This window comes from Bombina bombina, chromosome 2 (assembly GCF_027579735.1).
Source record: "Bombina bombina isolate aBomBom1 chromosome 2, aBomBom1.pri, whole genome shotgun sequence".
In the NCBI taxonomy this organism is placed as follows: domain Eukaryota; kingdom Metazoa; phylum Chordata; class Amphibia; order Anura; family Bombinatoridae; genus Bombina; species Bombina bombina.
This window is the reverse complement of record NC_069500.1, coordinates 370489282-370509300: the sequence shown is the minus strand read 5'-3', so window position 1 is coordinate 370509300 and position 20019 is coordinate 370489282. Positions and strand designations below refer to the sequence as shown.

Sequence of the window (20019 nt, the reverse complement as noted above, 5' to 3'; positions counted from 1 at the left end):
TGGGCAGGACAAGTTAAATTCACACCCTGGGGCAAAAACCTAACATTCTGTATCCTAAGTGCTCTAAACTCTAATAGAAGGATTAATTAATAAAGTGTTACATTTCACAAATTAACAGTATATCATAAAATGATATGGATTTAAAAAATAATAATAATCTTGTACACCATTTCATGATAAAGCAAACATATTTATAGATAGTTGTCCTTGTCTCCTCTCAAATATTAAAAACCATACTAGATTAAAATACCACCCTAAATGCTTAAAAATAAAACATCAAAATTGTGAAAAAATGTGTATGAATAAACAAGAAAATCGGTATGTATGTAATACAGCAGTCTGTCTCTTTAAGAAAGCCCAGGGAGAATGTGAAAGCTATTTGTTTGGTGTAAGCCTTGGCTGGAACTCTGCCATCAATCTCTTACAGAATCACAGACACAGAAGGAGCCAAGCAAAGCATGATCACAAACTTGCAGCTCTCTAAAGCTGTGCAGAGCAGAGGAAAGCAGCTTCAGCCAGACATCTTAGACAGAGCACCGGGGAAAGAGCAAAGAGGAATCTCTGGATTTATCTTTTTTAAAACGAAGGGAATCTGCTAAACCTGGCCACGGATCTGGGTGGATTTACTGTAGCCGTTGACACTTTGATCGTCAAGCCTTTTAACCTTCTTCCTAGTGGCTTAAAGGCGTGCTTGATTCTAGGGTGAAAAGAGAGCCATTATGGATTCAGAGGTAAGGAAAACGACAGGCTATCCATGGGGGATATGATATTTTGCTGACTGTTTTTCTGTGTTGATCGCGTTCATTTTTACCAGCTTGCACAAGGATTGCAACTCAGCAGTGGCTGTAATACTGAATGGGACAATCTAATTAAACAATAACACATTATTATTGTTATAGTGGACAGGATATTAGGAAGTATGTTTCTGTTGTATTAGTTCGATAATAATAATCATTAACAGATTGTGGTGCATTATAACAAAATGGCATCACTAATCAGTGCACTTATTAGGATCATTCTCTTGCAGTTTTAACCATTTTGGTGCTCGAGAGGCCTACATGTCCCATTTAACCACGTATTCCATCTAAACCTAACAATTTCCCGATCAGTTTAAACGTTCGGTAATCTTCCTGCTTTTGCTATGATTGGATAAACACACGTAATGAGGACCCCTACACATTCCCAAGTAGATTTTTTTTTTTCAGGAAGAGCAGAGGGGGGGAAAGATCAGTGACAAGTAATTCCTCTACTATTCCCAAGTCACATTTGAGTGGATTATAAACTGTAAGGAGTTTGGGGTCTGGCCTGATCGTTAAGGATCTGTTTCCCCTCCTTCTGCAGTCAGTATTTGCCGGGAAAGTCTTGGCAGTTGAACATGTTTGGAACTTCTCCCTGCAATCATGGCCTAGAGGCAGCAGCAGCAGCAAGAAACACCAGAGATTATTTTTTTTTTTCTAGTCAGGGCCACTGCTGAGATCATTCAAGACAACGTGCAAAGAGAAGGAAAGGCAGATCAATGCAGCAGAGGGAACACAAAGTACTGAGCTTGCTTACAAATAGAAAACAACTTTGGCAGTTTAGTGATAGGAGAAATACAGCTGGGATTTGCACTAACAGTGTTTCAATCACATAAATATTTAAACTTTCAGAGTGTAAGCTCTGTGGGGGCTGACCTGACCGCCTAACGTTATTATTATTTTATTAGTCTCTTATTTTATAGGCTATGTACAGTATTATTTAGAGCTGCAGATAACATAGCAACTAAATAGCAAGGGCTGTTTATTGTAGGTGCATACAGATTTATTTTTAAGGTCTATTGGTCTACAATAGTCATTATCTAGATTCTAGAGGGTGCCTAATGTTCTTACTCTACAACTATCTACACCATAAGGCCCACTATTGGTTATGTTTTTATAGTTTTATAAATAAACATTGAAAGATAAATGGCCGGTGTGACATACTACTGAGTGCTCTAGGGGTGGCAGTAAAGGTTACCTTGGTGCATAGCTTTGTCTCAATCCCCTCTTGCAATCTGGAAGCCTAAACCAATAAAATATATTTATTCATAATCTGAATAAATGTAATATTTAGGAGACTTTAGGGTCTCAAACATTTTATTAATTTTAAAGATACATTGTTGTTATTAATCAAGAGGCATTGTGTACTCCACATAATGCAGTAAATGCTTACCTTGCTGGGATCCAACTAAAGCTGAATCCCAACCCTTATACTAAATTGTCAAATATGTACTCTGAATAGATTTGCTATTAAGGATCTGCTTGCTGCATGATATCTCTCTGTTTAAAGTACATCATGTGCCTCTTACGAATTACAAAACACCTAATAGGTGCAGCCACCTATCATATTCAATTTTAACATCATGTTCTGAAATAGCCTTGAATAGCTTGCACAATAGATCTCATGTAATAATGTTACCTCATTAGTGCTGGATAAAGTATTTGCACAGTAGGGGATGGGTCAATGAGTTCAGAGTAACAAACTAATTACCACACTTCCACCTCCAAAACACATTAGGTGGGACATCTAAACCCCTCCCAGAATCATGTGTGAAACTATCATGCACTCAATTCTTGATCTACAATTTAAAACTTGTCTGTGTGTCACTGAGCAATGTGTTGCTCCAACTCTATTCAAGGGTGTGAAATATGCATTACTAAATATTTTATAGTTATTTTTGTTTGGTTCTGTGTAACCAGAAGACACATTGTTTGTGTTTTTGGTATATTTTTATTTTTGAACAGTAGCAAAGTTAGCTACAGATATTATTTCTGAGCATTGTACAAACTATTTTGTGAGTTTACCAGTATTTTACAGGTAAATCTTTCTAGGCTTTCCTGGGAGCTCAGTAATTTAGCTAACAGAACATGTATGTATGTGTGTGTATATATATATATATATATATATATATATATATATATATATATATATATATATATATATATATATATATATATATATATATATATTTATTATTATTATTATGTGCTACAGCCATGACTTGGTTCCTGTATATGCTGTCTTTCCCAGCAGCACTATAGTTAAATGTTCGTCATGCATCCTCCTGGAATGTAGAGCTGGTTGTGTCTCTCACTTGACATCTGATATGGAGCACTTTGCATATCAATCCTTTAAAGTTGGCACTTGTGCTTTCTGTGATTATTCTTGTTCACCTCCTGAGGTGCATCCTATTTCTTATGTCTACAAAGTGTTTCTTAAAGGGACAGTCTACTCCAAAATGTTTGTTTAAAAAGATGGATAATCCCTTTATTACCCATTCCACGGTTTTTGCACAGCCAACATGGTTATATTAAAGGACCAGTCAACACTCAAGGATTTCAGCATAAACGCGTGCATAATGTAAAAACAATAATGTAGAGCTGTACCAGTTTAAAATCTGCATTATATTAATTTAGAACAACTGTTTTGTATTTCTTATGTAGTTTTCCTCCTCTGCGCATGCCCAATCAGAATCAGTGATGTCACGCATGATGTCACTGGCAAACGGGATTGCTCTTCTTTGGTGGAGCAGTGCACATAAACGCAGCACTGTCCACATAGACTTGCGTGCTCAACACATCTAGCTCTAAGTTTAAAGAGTGAGAGAGTGTTATAACCGTGAACTTGCATCTTATGAAAGTAATGTGGCCAGCAGTGGAGCCGTTACCGTAGCAACATGATTGTTTATTTTAGCTCAAACGTTATAATAAATGTATTAATAAAAAACCATATGTAGACAAAAACATAAAATTTGTAATTGTCTGTGAATTGATACACAGTTGTCATCTGATACACTAATTAGAAACGCCTGTAATGTTTTGATTGGAAGTAATTAATACAATACATTGATGCATACTATTACAGATAAAAGTTCCAACAGAAATGCCACACCACCATGAATATTTCCAAACGATTATTCCTTTTATTTTAAAGCATAACATGCAACGTTTTGGCCTCGTAGGCCTTTATCATGCATATATTAGCATGCATGATTAAGGCCTATGAGGCCGAGACGTCGCATGTTACGCTTTAGAATAAAGGAATAATCATTTGGAAATATTCGTGGTGCTGTGGCATTTCTGTTGGAACTTTTGCTACATTTTGGGGGGTATGCAGTAACCCCAGCTATGTGCACCCACTTGATTACAAGAATCCTTCAAGAAGTTTATACCCAGTGCTGAGCCTGTTTGTGTTTTGTACTATTATAGGGAGAGATGCAAGTGACATGACAGGGAACAGCTCCAGTTTTACTGTCCATACAGCAAAGCTGCTTCCTTTTTCAGATGTGCAAGTTGGTGTGCTCGAGCACGTTTGGGGGTCACGTGAGTGTGCGGTGGGGTCTTGTGAGTGTGCACACATCGAAAATATAAATGCAAATTAGGGCTCCAATGATTGGCTGAAAACCATGGTCAGTAACTATGATGGAAATCCCCCTCTGGCCAGCGGGGGTCATGCTGTAGTTTTTTAAAGTACGTTTTCTTGAAAATTTCAAATTTAGATATAAATTATGCTTGAGAGTGATTCTCTTATCTTTACTATGGGATGGTACTTATTATTTTTTTTTTAACTTTTGATTTCTATATGTTTTGAGTGGTCCTTTTTTAATATAATTTTTTACCTCTGTGATTACCTTGTTAAAGTGAAGGTAAACTTTTGTGAATGAAAGCCTGTTTTTAAAAAAATACTATGAAAGGGGCACTTTCATTCATCAAAGTTTACAAAGCAGCTGTTTTGTTTTAAAAACAAAAACAAAAAAAACCCTTTTTATTTTCTTTTCACACCTTAGAGCAGCTTCCCCCACATAGAGATCCTCTATTCACACGTCAGCAATGACTAATCCAGCTTCCTCCAATCACAGCTTTCCCCCCAGGGTAGTCAATGCCTAAGGCCATGCTGTGTTTGGAGAAAGCAGGATTAGTAATTGCTGACGTGTGAAGAGAGGATCTCTAGGTGGGGGAAGCTGCTCTAGCTGTGAAAAGAAAAAAGGTAATTTTTTTTTTATTTTTTAACAAAACGGCTGCTTTGTAAACTTTGATGAATGAAAGTGCCCCTGCTTTTAATAGTATTTTTAAAAAACGGGCTTTCATTCACCAAAGTTTACCTTCACTTTAACTAAGCCTCTTCTGACCGCCCCCTTATCACATGGCTATTATCTATTGACTTGCATTTTAGCCAATTAATGCTGTGTCCTGCACAACTTCACAGGAAAGAGCACGTTATTTATATGCCACACATTAGTTAGCAGTCTCTTGTTGTGAAAAGCTAATAAAAAATAAATAAAAAAGCATGTGATAAGAGGCTATCTGTAGTGACTAAGAAACATGCAGAACTTTCGAGGTTTAAATTTTATAAAGTACAGTATATTAATATAACAATGTTGGTTGTGCAAAGCTGGGAACTGGCTAGTAAAGGCATCATCTATCTTTTTAAACAATAACATTTTTGGTGTAGACCTTCATTTTAAGGCAACTAATAACTATTTGATCACTTTACTGTCCTCTTCATTATGTTTGCATGTTGTTTATGTTCAGGACAAACATCATTTAAAGGTTCTTATTTTACAAACATTGTACATTTTTGCTACCATTACCCATTGACTGTGCCATATTTCAGCAAGCCCCAATATCCATTACTCACATTTCCCCTGAGTTTGCTTTGATCATGAAGATATGGGATTAAATTGGCTGCCATAACTTTGTTGATTATGTTTAATTAAAAAGGGAAAACATACATTTTATCTATATCAGGATCAAATAACCTTTTGAAATAAAAAGGCTGCATTGCTTTACTTGAAATGTTAGCAATTCTTTTCAAGCAACAGCATATACTGATATGTAAACAAACTGTGTGCCTTAGCAGAATATATGGCACCACTGATCTACCTAAACACAATGACCCAGAACAATGTACATAGGTGGCTTCATGAAGGGACATAAATTAACTAATTGTAGAGACGGTTCTGAAGCTGAATTTCAGTTCTCATGGATGATTCACACATCTGTGCACTTGGTGTGCTGAAAATAGCAGTGGGTAGAGGAGTAGATTTGGATCACAACTAAAACATTTTCTAAAATTTAAAGGGACAGTCTAGTCAAATCTAAACTTTCATGATTAAGATAGAGAATGCAATTTTAAACAACTTTCCATTTTACTTTTATCATCAAATTTGCTTTGTTCTCTTAGTATTCGTTGTTGAAAGCTACACCTAGGTAGGCTCTTATGCTAATTCTAAGCCCTTAAAAAGCCCCCTCTTATCTCAGGGCATTTTGACAGTTTTTCATAGCTAGAGGGTGTTAGTTCATGTATGCCATATAGATAACATTATGCTCACGCACGTGGAGTTACCTAGGCGTCAGCACTAATTGGCTAAAATGCAAGTCTGTCAAAAGAACTGAAATAAGGGGGCAGTCTGCAAAGCCTTAGATACAAGGTAATCACAGCGGTAAGAAGTATATTAATATAACTGTGTTGATTATGCAAAACTGGGCAATGGGTAATAAAGGGATTATCTACCTTTTTAAACAATAGCATTCTGGAGTAGACTGTCCCTTTAAGCGGACATTGTAATTTGTTAGAGCATGTCATTTTTGCGCTACTCCCTGTGGAACTTTGGTCTAATTTCCATTGCTGTTGTAAACTGGTGGTAACATAAAACATCTCTATAGACGTTAATGGACATACTTGTTTTACCACCAGTTTACACAGTTAGCATAAGCAATGTGAACTAGGCCTTTGTGTTTAACCACCACCAAGGGTTAAACACATAAGTAAATTTCAGAGACCTGAACACAGCCAGTGATTGGTGACATTGTGTGACTGTTGCTGCGGATTTGCTCACTGGTTATTTCCTTCCTGGGACCAGCAGTTCTCTCTTGATCCCAAGCAGGACTTAACCCATGTGTTTAACCCCTTTGAGTGGGTTAAACACAGGGTTCTAGTGTTAGTACTGAAATAATGACACACAAACAAATAAAAGCACTACAATGTCCATTTAATACAATTATCTGCTGCTCGTTTATTAGAATGAAAGTACTGAACATTATCTTTACTTTTGAGATGTAAAAATTACTACACTGTCCCACTGTGGAACTCTTCCTTGGATTTGACATTCTTGATTAATATACCAACACTTATGACTGACCGGCTGTTAAAGTGATGGTAAATCCAAGCGTATAATGCACGCTAGTATTTACCATAACTAAAAATAAACATTCGTTTCATCGTTTTGTAAAAAATTATGTCAAACTCGCCCTTTCTGTAAGGTAAGAAGACCGCTAAATCTGTGGCTGCCCAGAGCACAGCGCTTTCTCCAGTGAGGTGTCATTTTCACCTCTAGACCAATAGCCGTGCTAGGATGTCAGCTGACACGCATGATTATTGGTCTAGAGGTGGAAACCTCACCTCATTGAAGAAAGCGCTGTGGCCGGAGGCGTTGTTAGCGATCGTCTTTCCTTACAGATATAGTGTGAGTTTTATCATCGTTTTGTAAAAAACGAGATAAACAGTTTATTTTTAGTGATGGTAAATCCTAGCGTTTGTTATACGCTTGGGTTTACCATCACATTAACACATTTATTGGCTTGTTTCTTACACTGTTCTTGTTCTCTGGCGCCTACAAATATTCAGGACCTGGTTAAAATATATTTGTAATTGAAGTAAGTTGATTACAAAAAAAAGCACAGTTTGTGACCATTTCCAGTGAAATAGATACACATGACCTTTTATCTAATATCTTATCGGAACATGTTATAATGAAACACAAACACGTTCTTTTGTGATTCTGACAGAGCATAATACAATTTTGGAAAAGTTTCCAATTTACGGCTTATGATTTGTTTGGTTGAAGAAATACTTGGTGTCTGGAGCAATACATGAGTAGTGCTGCCATCTAGTGCGCTTGCAAAACTGCTTCCTTATAGTGCTCCTGAGATTATGTCCCTGCTTTTCAATTAAACAGGGCTCGACAAACCCAGGAACCTGGTAGCCACTGGCTCCTAGAATTTTACCCCTGGCTCCTAACTTTTTGTTTTTTTCTCCATATGTCTATATACAAATCCAATGGTCTGGCTCCTAAAAATATGCCTGGCTCCTAAATATTCTTACTGGCTCCTAATTTTTAAACACATTTGTCAAGCACTGCGAATAAAAGATACCAAGAAAAAAAAAAAGAAAAATGTTATTGTTTAATATCCCTATAAGTAGGGATGCACCGAAATTTCGGCGGCAGAAAGTTTCAGCCGAAAATTGCATTTTTGGCTATTTCAGTTTTCGGGTATTTTGCCTGTTATTTTCGGTAAAATTATTGTGTAGCATGTTTCAAATTTGATGCTAGCCTAGAGCTGCTGTTTAGGTTTGTTACTTGACTTACTGTTCTGCATACAATGAGTTTTCTAGGACTATACTTTATTTGGATAATTGGTAAAAAAAACTGTTAAATAGGATTCTGTTACATAGAACTAAATGAAGAATAATACAGTATATTGACATTTATAATTTTTTTTAAGTAGGGATGCACCAAAATTTTGGTCGCAGACACATTTTAGCCGAAAATTGCATTATTTTTTGCCTTTTTTTTTTTTTTTCTTGGTAAAATTATTGTGTAGCATATTATTGTTTTAAGATATTTTTGTCCAATTTTAGTGTGTTACTTTCAATAAAAGTGTGGGCTTTTTTTATTGGCTCTAATTATGCAAAAAAAAAAACTAAAAGAAAATTTGAAAATAATTTGAAAAAATACATTTTCGTTATTAGTTTCGGTTTTCGGCCAAGTGCATCACGGATTTTCGGATTCGGTTTCGGTCCAGAATTTCCATTTCGGTGCATCACTACCAATAAGAGCTGCAATGCAGGAAAAAGTTATTGGGACACTGTGTGTGAGCTCGTCTGGTGAACAACTTTGCAGGGTAAACTTAGTACAAAATTAGCATTTATTTATTAATAAAACACATATAATATACTAGTTTATTATTGCAATAGAATTTCACTTTAACTTTAGTAAATTAGAAGTATGTTCAATACCAAACATTCTTCAGAGTTGGCAAGTTCCCCTTAGTTTGGAAATCCCTGACACATTAAAGTGGTAGTAAACTTTGCAATATTAAGGGCAATTTTTATGACGTGGCAAATGCCTCGATTGGTTGCAGTCTCGCTCATTTGAGCTTGAAACTGATATTTATGAATCCGCAATTTAAACGTCTGCTTCATAAACTCTCTCAGCTAAACTGGAGTTGGCGGATGAAAATCACCCAGGATTAATTCGACCAGGGTGATTGACAAGCCCTACTCACTCGCAATTGGTTGTGTGAGGGTAGGGGGGCGGCATTGCACACGTGTTCTGTCGTGCAATGATAAATATGGGGAACATATCGCCCCACAATTTGTGATCAAGTGCGGACAGGTTCCCAACTTGTGAATCCTGTTCACTCGCAAATTGATAAACCTTGCCCTAAAAATCAGGGCATGTAATGTCATTGTGACATGGGGCTCAGTTTAAATGTATTGTAAAAGTATATATTTTACCTTTTTTTTATTGCTTTTTTGTGTGTGCTGACAAGGTGGCTGTGGCGGTACAGCCAATGGTAATCTATTCTCCTCAATAGCAGTAAAAAACTGGGTTGTATGCGTCCGATTGGCTGTACAGCGAGCTTGTCAGCATGAGAAAGAAAAAAAAAAAAAAGCTGCACTTAGGGGGGCCGGCCAGCTGCAGCTTCGCTATATGTTTACTATAACTTTAAAGACTTACCACCACCGAGATGGAGTTATTCACCCTTAAAGAGACATGAAGCCCCAAATTTTTCTTTCATGATCTAGGTAGAGCATACAATTTTTAAACAACTTTCTAATTTGCTTCATTCTCTTGATATTTTGTTTTGAAAAGCATATCTGGATAGGCTCAGTAACTGCTGATTGGTGGCTGCACATAGGTGACTCGTGTGATTGGCTCACCCATGTGCATTGCTATTTATTCAACAAAAATATCTAAAGAATTAAGCAAATCAAATAAAAGAAGTAAATTTGGAATATTATTTAAAATTTAATTCTCTATCTAAAACATATCAACATTTTTTGGGGGTTTCATGTCCCTTTAATAATGTATTGACTTGTCATGTGTTACTACTATGTTAATTTTCTGGCTTACTTTGTTTCAGAATATGGTTTGGTTATTTTAATGATTCATATTAGAAATGTAATCAAAGGGACTCTTTCTTCTGAATTTACATGGTATGTTGAACTTTATTTGAAGTTTTATTTTGAGTTGGATATGCCTTCAAAAACCCAAATATTTGCTGAGCCGAATTAGTCATTCCCAGCCCTGCAGTGACTGATTTGTACTTACACCTTTTTTCTACCGGCCCTACTTGTTTTGTCTTTTTATTATTCTTCTGGTAGTGAATTGCATTCTGTCATGGGAAGAGACATTAGGCATACAGACATGTAAATTAAGTGTAAAAATGTAAGCCGATAAGGAATTGATTGTGATATTGGCAAGGAATTATTTGTAGGTAATCTATTATCTAATTTCTTTTGTTCTTTTGGAATCTTTTGTTAAAAAGCATACCTAGATAGTCTTAAGGAGCAGCAATACACTACTGGGAACTAGCTGCTGATTGGTAGCTGCACTTATATGCCTGTTGTCATTGGCTCATAGGATGTGCTGAACTAGCTCCCATTAGTGCATTGCTGCTCTTTCAACAAAGGATACCAAGATAATTAAACAAATTTCATAGCAGAAGTAAGCTGGAAAGTTGTTTAAAACTGTATGATTTGTCTGAGTAATGAAAGTACAATTTTGGATTTTTTTTTTTTTATTGTCCCTTTTAAATGCTTCAGACCGCTTTGGGTCCCAAATCCCAGTTGCTTTCACAAAACTTAAAGGGATATTTGTACACTGGATTTTTCTTTGTATAAATGTTTTGTAGATGATCCATTTATATAGCCCATCTGGTATTGCTTTTTTATAAAAAGGTTTATTTTTGCTTATTTTTTTTTAAGAACATTGTGCTGATTTTAAGACTCCTAACCAAGCCCCACAGTGCCAGTTGTATAAAGTCCTGCAGGCTCCTGTTTATGTCTTTTCATATGCAGGGGAGGTGGGGAGAAGCGTCTGCACTTTTTGTTTACCCAGCCCTTTTCACTGGGTGTCCCAGCCTAACATCATCAACAGTGTTATACTGGGAGCTTCTAAGATCAGTTTTTTTTTTTTAAAGGTTTTATACTGGATTTTTATATCAGTATCTTTCTCTGCATATTATTCTTTATAGTAGTGTCTATTACATGCAGTTAAATGATAATTGGTGTATACTGTCCCTTTAATCTCTTGCTAGCTGCTGTATTGAAGATCATTGGGTACCTTTGACCCACCAAGATTACTTTGAGCTATCTTTTTTTATTGCATGTCTCTTTTATGCAATGCAGATTACCACTCATTAACCTGTCAAGGAGTTTCACTTTTATTATGTTTGTGTCACTTGGCCACATTTCAGTATCAGTAAGTGACTCACACAGGAGGCTATGAGGACAAATACAGTTGTGTGTGTGTTTTTTTTTTTTTTACCACATTTTACAGTTGATTTGACTTCAGACTTTATCATCACTACCACCTGCACAGGATTGGGGAAACCACACAATGACAAGATGCTGGTCAGCTCTTGAGATCCTGTCTACTTTTTCCACCTAATCTGTGCTAGACAAATGCATTTACTCCTTTTTTTAGCTTCACATTTTATGTGTAAAAATGTGCTGCCTAGCACCCTCTTTATATGCTGTGCAATACAAATGTGCTGCCTAGTACCCCTCTTTATATGCTGTGCAATAAAAATGTGCTGCCTAGCACCTTCTTTATATGCTGTGCAATAAAAATGTGCTGCCTAGTACCCTCTTTATATGCTGTGCAATAAAAATGTGCTGCCTAGCACCTTCTTTATATGCTGTGCAATAAAAATGTGCTGCCTAGCACCCTCTTTATATGCTGTGCAATAAAAAATGTGCTGCCTAGCACCCTCTTTATATGCTGTGCAATAAAAAATGTGCTGCCTAGCACCTTCTTTATATGCTGTGCAATACAAATGTGCTGCCTAGTACCCCTCTTTATATGCTGTGCAATAAAAATGTGCTGCCTAGCACCTTCTTTATATGCTGTGCAATAAAAATGTGCTGCCTAGCACCCTCTTTATATGCTGTGCAATACAAATGTGCTGCCTAGCACCCTCTTTATATGCTGTGCAATACAAATGTGCTGCCTAGCATCCTCTTTATATGCTGTGCAATACAAATGTGCTGCCTAGCTCCCTCTTTATATGCTGTGCAATACAAATGTGCTGCCTAGCACCCTCTTTATATGGTGTGCAATACAAATGTGCTGCCTAGCACCATCTTTATATGCTGTGCAATAAAAAATGTGCTGCCTAGCACCCTCTTTATATGCTGTGCAATAAAAAATGTGCTGCCTAGCACCCCTCTTTATATGCTGTGCAATAAAAATGTGCTGCCTAGCACCCCTCTTTATATGCTGTGCAATAAAAAATGTGCTGCCTAGCACCCTCTTTATATGATGTGCAATAAAAAAATGTGCTGCCTAGCACCCCTCTTTATATGCTCTGCAATAAAAATGTGCTGCCTAGCACCCCTCTTTATATGCTGTGCAATACAAATGTGCTGCCTATCTCCCTCTTTATATGCTGTGCAATACAAATGTGCTGCCTAGCTCCCTCTTTATATGCTGTGCAATACAAATGTGCTGCCTAGCTCCCTCTTTATATGCTGTGCAATAAAAAAGTGTGCTGCCTAGCACCCCTCTTTATATGCTGTGCAATAAAAATGTGCTGCCTAGCACCCCTCTTTATATGCTGTGCAATAAAAATGTGCTGCCTAGCACCCCTCTTTATATGCTGTGCAATAAAAATGTGCTGCCTAGCACCCCTCTTTATATGCTGTGCAATAAAAATGTGCTGCCTAGCACCCCTCTTTATATGCTGTGCAATAAAAATGTGCTGCCTAGCTCCCTCTTTATATGCTGTGCAATAAAAATGGGTTATGATTACAGGAACTACAAGAAGATAGAGCAGGGGTGTTTACTTTTTCTCTCTAGCTTACCAGGCCAATCTACAATGAATACCCTTAAAGGACCAGTCAACACAGTATATTTGCATAATCAACAAATGCAGGATAACAAGACTAAACAATAGCACTTAGTCTGAACTTCAAATGAGTAGTAGATTTTTTTCTGACAATTTTAAAAGTTATGTCTTTTTCCACTCCCCCTGTACCATGTGACAGCCATCAGCCAATCACAAATGCATACACGTACCATGTGACAGCCATCATCCATTCACAAATGCATACACACTTATTCTTGCACATGCTCAGTAGGAGCTGGTGACTCAAAAAGTTTAAATATAAAAAGACTGTGCCCATTTAGTTAATGGAAGTAAATTGGAAAGTTGTTTAAAATGGAATGCTCTATCTGAATAATGAAAGTTTAATTTTGATTGAGTGTCCCTTTAAATACGTGCCCCTGTGCACTGAGAGTTCAGAACAGTTACCAACCTCAGAATATATAATGTCCTTGTAAGACATAAGTCTTAAAGGGACAGTTCACTGTAAAATTGTTTTTTTCCTGAATGTGTTCTCCATGACATGTTGTACCATCTACAGCGTATAAAATGTATGAGGAATTTCTCATTTGTGCTTCTTTTTGTAAAATAAATAACTGGATTTGCTCTTTGAAACCACAGCCCATCAAAATAGGCTTGGGTTGCTGACAAATCGGATCTTGTTAGCTGATCACTCAAATGCTTTCCTTTCTTATCTCTGTCTCTGTACAATACTTAGATAGAACAATAGAAAAATAACATTTTAGAGCTCTATGTCTTCCACCTCCCACTGTGATTGTAATTTCTTCTGCTTGCTGTGTTTACATAGTTTCTCAATAGCCTATACCTAGGTATAGAAACTTCAGTATAGGTAGGGATACTACAGGCTAAATCATCAATTTCAAATGCAAATATAAAGGCTAAGGTGCTATATAATTTAAAACACTCCAGCGTGTAAAATGGATCATTGGGAACAAATTTAATGGAGAGAGAGTTTTTTTTTTTTTTTTTTTTAGTAAACTTTAACTAAGACATTCTTGAAGCAAAGGTAGCCTTTTATTTAATTGATTACAGTTTTTGTAATGTATGTTTCTGTACTGAAATACAATTACCATATTGTTTTCATGTGTCTGAGACACATTACAGTCGTTTGGTACTACATAATAAATTATGTTAAAACCTATTTAAATTCTATCTATGGGTATTTACCTACGCTATTATAGATAGCTGACGATCATGTACAGTAGCAGTATATAATATACATAGGCGTTACAGTTTATGTATGTTGCGTAGCAACAGGGAGCATTTGTCTCTGACGTTGACCACATTGGTTATGTTTAGCACCATAACAAGGCTGCTGAGATGGCTGAGTGGAGGTTGAGTAAACAATTTTAATAATGTAATAATATTATTGGTGCATAATAAAAATGATAGAATGTATAACGCACTTTATGAATGTTCACTAGATAAAGATAGGGTATGAAAAATGATGTTATTTCAAAAGCAACTAAGTTTGATATATTTATGTAAGTGATATATTGTAATATTATAGGTTCTTTTTATATGATGTCTTTTTTTTTTTTTTTTGCACCATCTTAATGTTCACAATAGGTGGGGTTTTATGTATTAAATATTGGGAGATTGGTTTGTCTTATTCACGTTGGTTGTTCTGTTTGTTTCAATAAAGGCTTACATATGAAGTCAAAATATCGACATGTGATTTGCATTAAACTTGGCAAACCTGTTTGCGCATATTTTTAAATATATATAAAATTTTGTTTTTTGACTCACTACAAAGAATTCCTGAGAGTGCATTCATTTGCAATATATATATATATATATATATATATATATATATATATATATATATATATATATATATATATATATATATATATATATATATATATATATATATATATATATATATATATATATACACACACAGAGAAAATCCTGTGAAGGGTGCACAGGCTTATGTAACCTGCAACATGCTTAGCCCTGGGTGCTCAGTGGCACTCACAAGAAGCTGTGCACCCAGGTTAACTGCCTGTGACTCTGGGGACAGCACAGCTTCTTGTGAGTGCCACTGAGCACCCAGGGCTGAGCATGTTGCAGGGTCATAGGATGTGTACCTGGTCCGGTCTAGGAGTGCAGTCCCCTTCCGTGTTTTGTATATGACTGGGGTGATTACATAAGCCTGTGCACCCTTCACTTGTTCCCAGTTTGTTTGGATTGAGAGCTTGCATTGTGTGGCTGTTTTAGGGTCCCAGGTATTGGAAAGAACCTTGACGTGGTACCTGAGCTTGTCCCATTTGGCCAGATGCGGTGACTAACATTTTCATTTTTGCTTTTAATCTTAGCTGAGAGCTTGCTAGTGAGTGCAGGGTTTTCTCTGTGTGTTGTATTCATTTGTTTTGTTATTTCCCCTAGGGTTCTTGCACCCAGACCTGTCTGTGGTTAACTGCCTGTGACTCTGGGGACAGCACAGCTTCTTGTGAGTGCCACTGAGCACCCAGCACTCACTGAGCATGTTGCAGGGTCATGGGATGGGTGTCCGGTCCGGTCTAGGAGTGCAGTCCCCTTCCGTGTTTTGTGTATGTATATATGTATGTGTGTGTGTGTGTATATATGTGTGTGTATGTATGTATGTATGTATGTGTGTGTGTATGTATGTGTGTGTGTCTATCTATCTATCTATCTATCTATCTATCTATCTATCTAGTTAACCCCAGACAGGTCTGGGTGCAAGAACCATAGGGAAAATTACAAAACAAATTAATACAACACACAGAGAAAACCCAGCATTCACTTACAAGCTCTCAGCTAAGATTTAAAAGCAAAAATTGACCTGTCTGGGGTTAACTGCTTGTGGCTCTGGGGACAGCACAGCTTCCTGTGAGTGCCAGTGGCACCCAGGGCTGAGCATGTTGCAGGGTCATGGGATGTGTACCCGGTCCGGTATGAGAGTGCAGTTCCCTTCCGTGTTTTGTATATGTCTAGGGTGGTTACATATTCCTGTGCACCCTTCCCTTGTTTTCAGTTTGTTTGGATTTGAAAGCTTGCATTGTGTGGCTGGTTTAGGGTCTCAGGTATTGGAAAGGATCTTGACGTGGTACCTGAGCTTGTCCCATTTGGCCAGATGCTGTGACTAACCTTTCCATTTTTGCTTTTAAATCTTAGCTGAGAGCTTGTAAGTGAGTGCTGGGTTTTCTCTGTGTGTTGTATTAATTTGTTTTGTAATTTTCCCTATGGTTCTTGCACCCAGACCTGTCTGGGGTTAACTGCTTGTGGCCAGTGGCACCCAGGGCTGAGCATGTTGCAGGGTCATGGGATGTGTACCCGGTCCGGTATGATAGTGCAGTTCCCTTCCGTGTTTTATATATATATTATATTTATATTTATTAGAGATAGATATATAGATAGATATAGATAGATAGAGAGATAGAGATATATCTAATATATGAAGGGATAGTAAACACCAAAAATGTTGTTTAAAAAGATAGATAATCCCTTTATTTACCATTTCCCAGTTTTTGCATAACCAACACTGTTATAGAAATACATTTTTTATTTTACCTCTGTAATTAACTTGTATCTAAGCTTCTGCTAACTGCCTCCTTATCTCAGAACTTTTGACAGACTTGCATTTCAGGCATCTAGTGCTGACTCTTAAATAACTTCACGTGCATGAGCACAATGTTATCTATATGAAACACAGGAACTAACGCCCTCTAGCTGTGAAAAACTGTAAAATGCAGATGTGGCCTTCAAGGGCTTAGAAATTAGCATATGAGCCTACCTAGGTTTAGCTTTCAACTAAAAATAACAAGAGATAAAAGTAAATTAAAAAGATGTTTGAAAATACATGCCCTATCTGAATCATGAAAGTTTATTTTGGACTTTACTATCCATTTTAATATTCAAACGTTGCTAATTATATAAACAATTTGCACATTCAAATAATTTCTCATGAAGTTTGCAGTGTACAGAATGCAGAGCTGTCTTTCCTAGAGATGAATAGGTTTTATGTTTTGTGGATCTGAGCTATCTTTGTCGTACAATCCTAGCTCACATTCAGCTTTCTGGGAAAATAGAAAATGATCTTCTTTCTTCTGGGATCTCCTTTGTTGTCCCTATTTGGGTGTTCAGTTTAATTATTAGCTACCCACACAATACCACACAGAGCATGTCAGTCTACATATTGCTTGGGATGGTGTTAGGATCAGATGGTATCAAATTTCTTGCATATTAAACATTTATCTGGGATCAATAAGAATTGAATTATGTGCAGTAGTGAGCAATGGCAAATGTGATATGTAGGTAATAATGATTTATTTCTATATTAACCTATTCAGTTCCATAGCTCTGCCAAACTTGTCTGGTGAAATAAATACATATTATCTCCTATACCTCTTGAACTCAAAATATAACAAAGTTGTAGGTCAGTAATCTTTAAAGAAAGTGTTCATAAAACAATTATGCATCCCGGGTTCGACTTTATTATCTTATGTTACTATTTTTAAATCTCTAAAATGAATTTAGACTTTGAAAGCCAAGCCAGTGTCAAATGTTCTCCTCATAGACTGTAATAAAGTCTAATAATATATCTTTCACAACTAATCAATACACCCAGGGATTCAGGGCTGTTGTTATCTCCTGATTTATAAGTGGAGTTGTGTTTTTTCACTGTTCTCTGTTTTCTATTTAAAGCCTTTCACTGACCCAAAAATATATTAGGTGGAAAAAGGCCTAAAACATTAGGGGGAGGGGGGCAGCAGAATTTTGAGTGCCTAGGGCAGCACAAAACCTAAATAGGCCACTGCTTAAACTAAATGTGTTCTGTAAGTAGCCCAGTGTGTAAGAGAGTGTCATTCTAGCACTATCTGTCCTGAGTGACCTGCGGCAGTTTACACACCAAGGACAACAGGGACATGTATAGTGAACGAGGAATGAGAGACCCATGAAAGAAGAAAATGCCAACATAGTTGTGCCAGGCAATTATAATTTCTCATGCTTTTTTGTTTCTAGTGTTACAAATATACACACAAACATGCAAAAAGATGGAGACCGCAAGATTTCTTTGATTGTTCGGTACAGTGTCAAGAAAAAGTATGCAAACCCTTTGGAATTACCGGGATTTCTGCATAAATTGGTTATAGAATTTGATCTAAACTTCAAATGTGTCACATCAATAGACAAACACAGTATACTTAAACAAATAACACACAAGTATAGGGTTTCATGTCTTTATGGAAAACAAAGTGTAAACATTCTCAGTGCAGGGTGGATAAAGTATCTAACCCTTGGATCTAATAACGGTTTGTTTGACCTTCCTTTGGCAGCAGCAATAACCTAAATCAAACATTTCCTATAGTTGCGGATCAGACCTGCAAAATGGTCAGGAGAAAATGTGTGACATTCCTGTTTTCATAACTGTTCAGTTCACCAATGTCTATAGAACATCTGGTGTGAATCTCTCTTGAGGTCATGCCCCAGCATTGCAATCGGTAAAGGTCCAGACTAGGGCTACTACTGAAGGTGCATTTTATTCCTATGAAGCCATTTTTATGATTTACTCCTGTGCTTTGGGTCTTTGTCCTGTTGCTTCACCCACTCTGTTGAATTTCTATTGAAAGACAGTTGGCCTTACTTTCTCCTGCAGAGAACCCCCAGCCTAAACGATCAGGTTTTGATGTTGGTGTGTTTCCCCCCACATAACGTTTTTTTTTTTTTCTTTTCCTCAAGTAATTCAACTTCGGTTTAATCTCTCTACACTGATTTGCCAATAGCGCTGTCATTCAAGTGCTCTTTTGCAATCTTCAGAAGTGCAGCAATGTTTTTTGTGTAACAGTTGCGTCTACTGTGGTTTCCTCTCATGAAAACTATTCTTGTCTGGTGGTTTACATATTGCAGATTCAAGAGACGTTGGTATGTTCCAAAGTTTTCTTGAATTGGAACACTGGGATTATTCATAAACTTAATTTTGCATTCTGTTCTGTGCTCTTGCAGCCATCTTTGCAGGATGCTCACTCCTGGGGAGTGTGGCAACAAAACATTCTCCTTTTATAAACAATTTGTCTGACCATGAATTGCTGAACATGAAACCTTTCTGGTATTTTGCAGCTCAAAAATTCTTAATCTTAGGTCTTCTAAGACCTCTTTAGTTTGAGACCTGGTTCAAATCAGGTGTTGCCATTTCAGAATAGCAACCTTAAAGGGACAGTACACTGTAAAATTGTTTTATAATAATGTATTTTCAGTGACTTGTTATACCAGCTGCAGAGTATAAAATGTATGAGAAATTGCATTTTTCGGTTTATTTTTGTATATGAAGTAGCTGGTTTTGTGCTATTAAACCACAGCTTATTACAATGGGTTGAGCTTCATGTAATATCAGATCTCATTATTATGTTATTACTTTATGTACACAGACTTGCTTCCTTATCTTATATTTGTCTGGAAAACTAAAGGTCAATAAATAGAGAGAACAATGGAAAATTATCATTTTATTACTTAACTATCCTGCACACCACTGAGAGTGTAACTTCTGATGGCTGTGTTTACTATTCAATAGCTGAGACTCCAGTATCAAAACTTTCGGTATAGGTTGGGAAATCAGTAGCTAACTCAGCTATTTCAAATGCCAAAATAGGGGTTAAGGAGCTACTTGTAAACAATTTAACACACTCAAGCAGGTAAAATGGATCATTGGAAGCAATTTAAATGGGAGAAACATTTTGGGTGAACTGTCCCTTTTTACATTTCTGATGTTTTTAAAGGGCAGAGCAGCCCTGGCCGAAACCTCCAATCATTGATTAGATTCCAGGTTAGCTGACTCCTGACTCCAATTAGCTTTTTGGAGAAGTAATTTGCCTAGTGGTTGTAGATCATATAGAATGTTATGACC

At 36.8% G+C, this 20019-nt stretch overlaps 1 protein-coding gene across 12 annotated transcripts in view; it reads left to right on the top strand.

The window, feature by feature from the left end:
• Positions 1-444: 444 nt before the first annotated feature.
• Positions 445-20019, top strand: part of NCOR2 (nuclear receptor corepressor 2) — a 1025928-nt gene continuing 1006353 nt past the window's right edge. For all 12 annotated transcript variants that reach the window (XM_053701833.1, XM_053701839.1, XM_053701838.1 and 9 more), the window contains exon 1: positions 445-731. The gene's annotated coding sequence lies outside the window, so the exon portion shown is untranslated. The remainder of the gene's footprint in view (positions 732-20019) is intronic.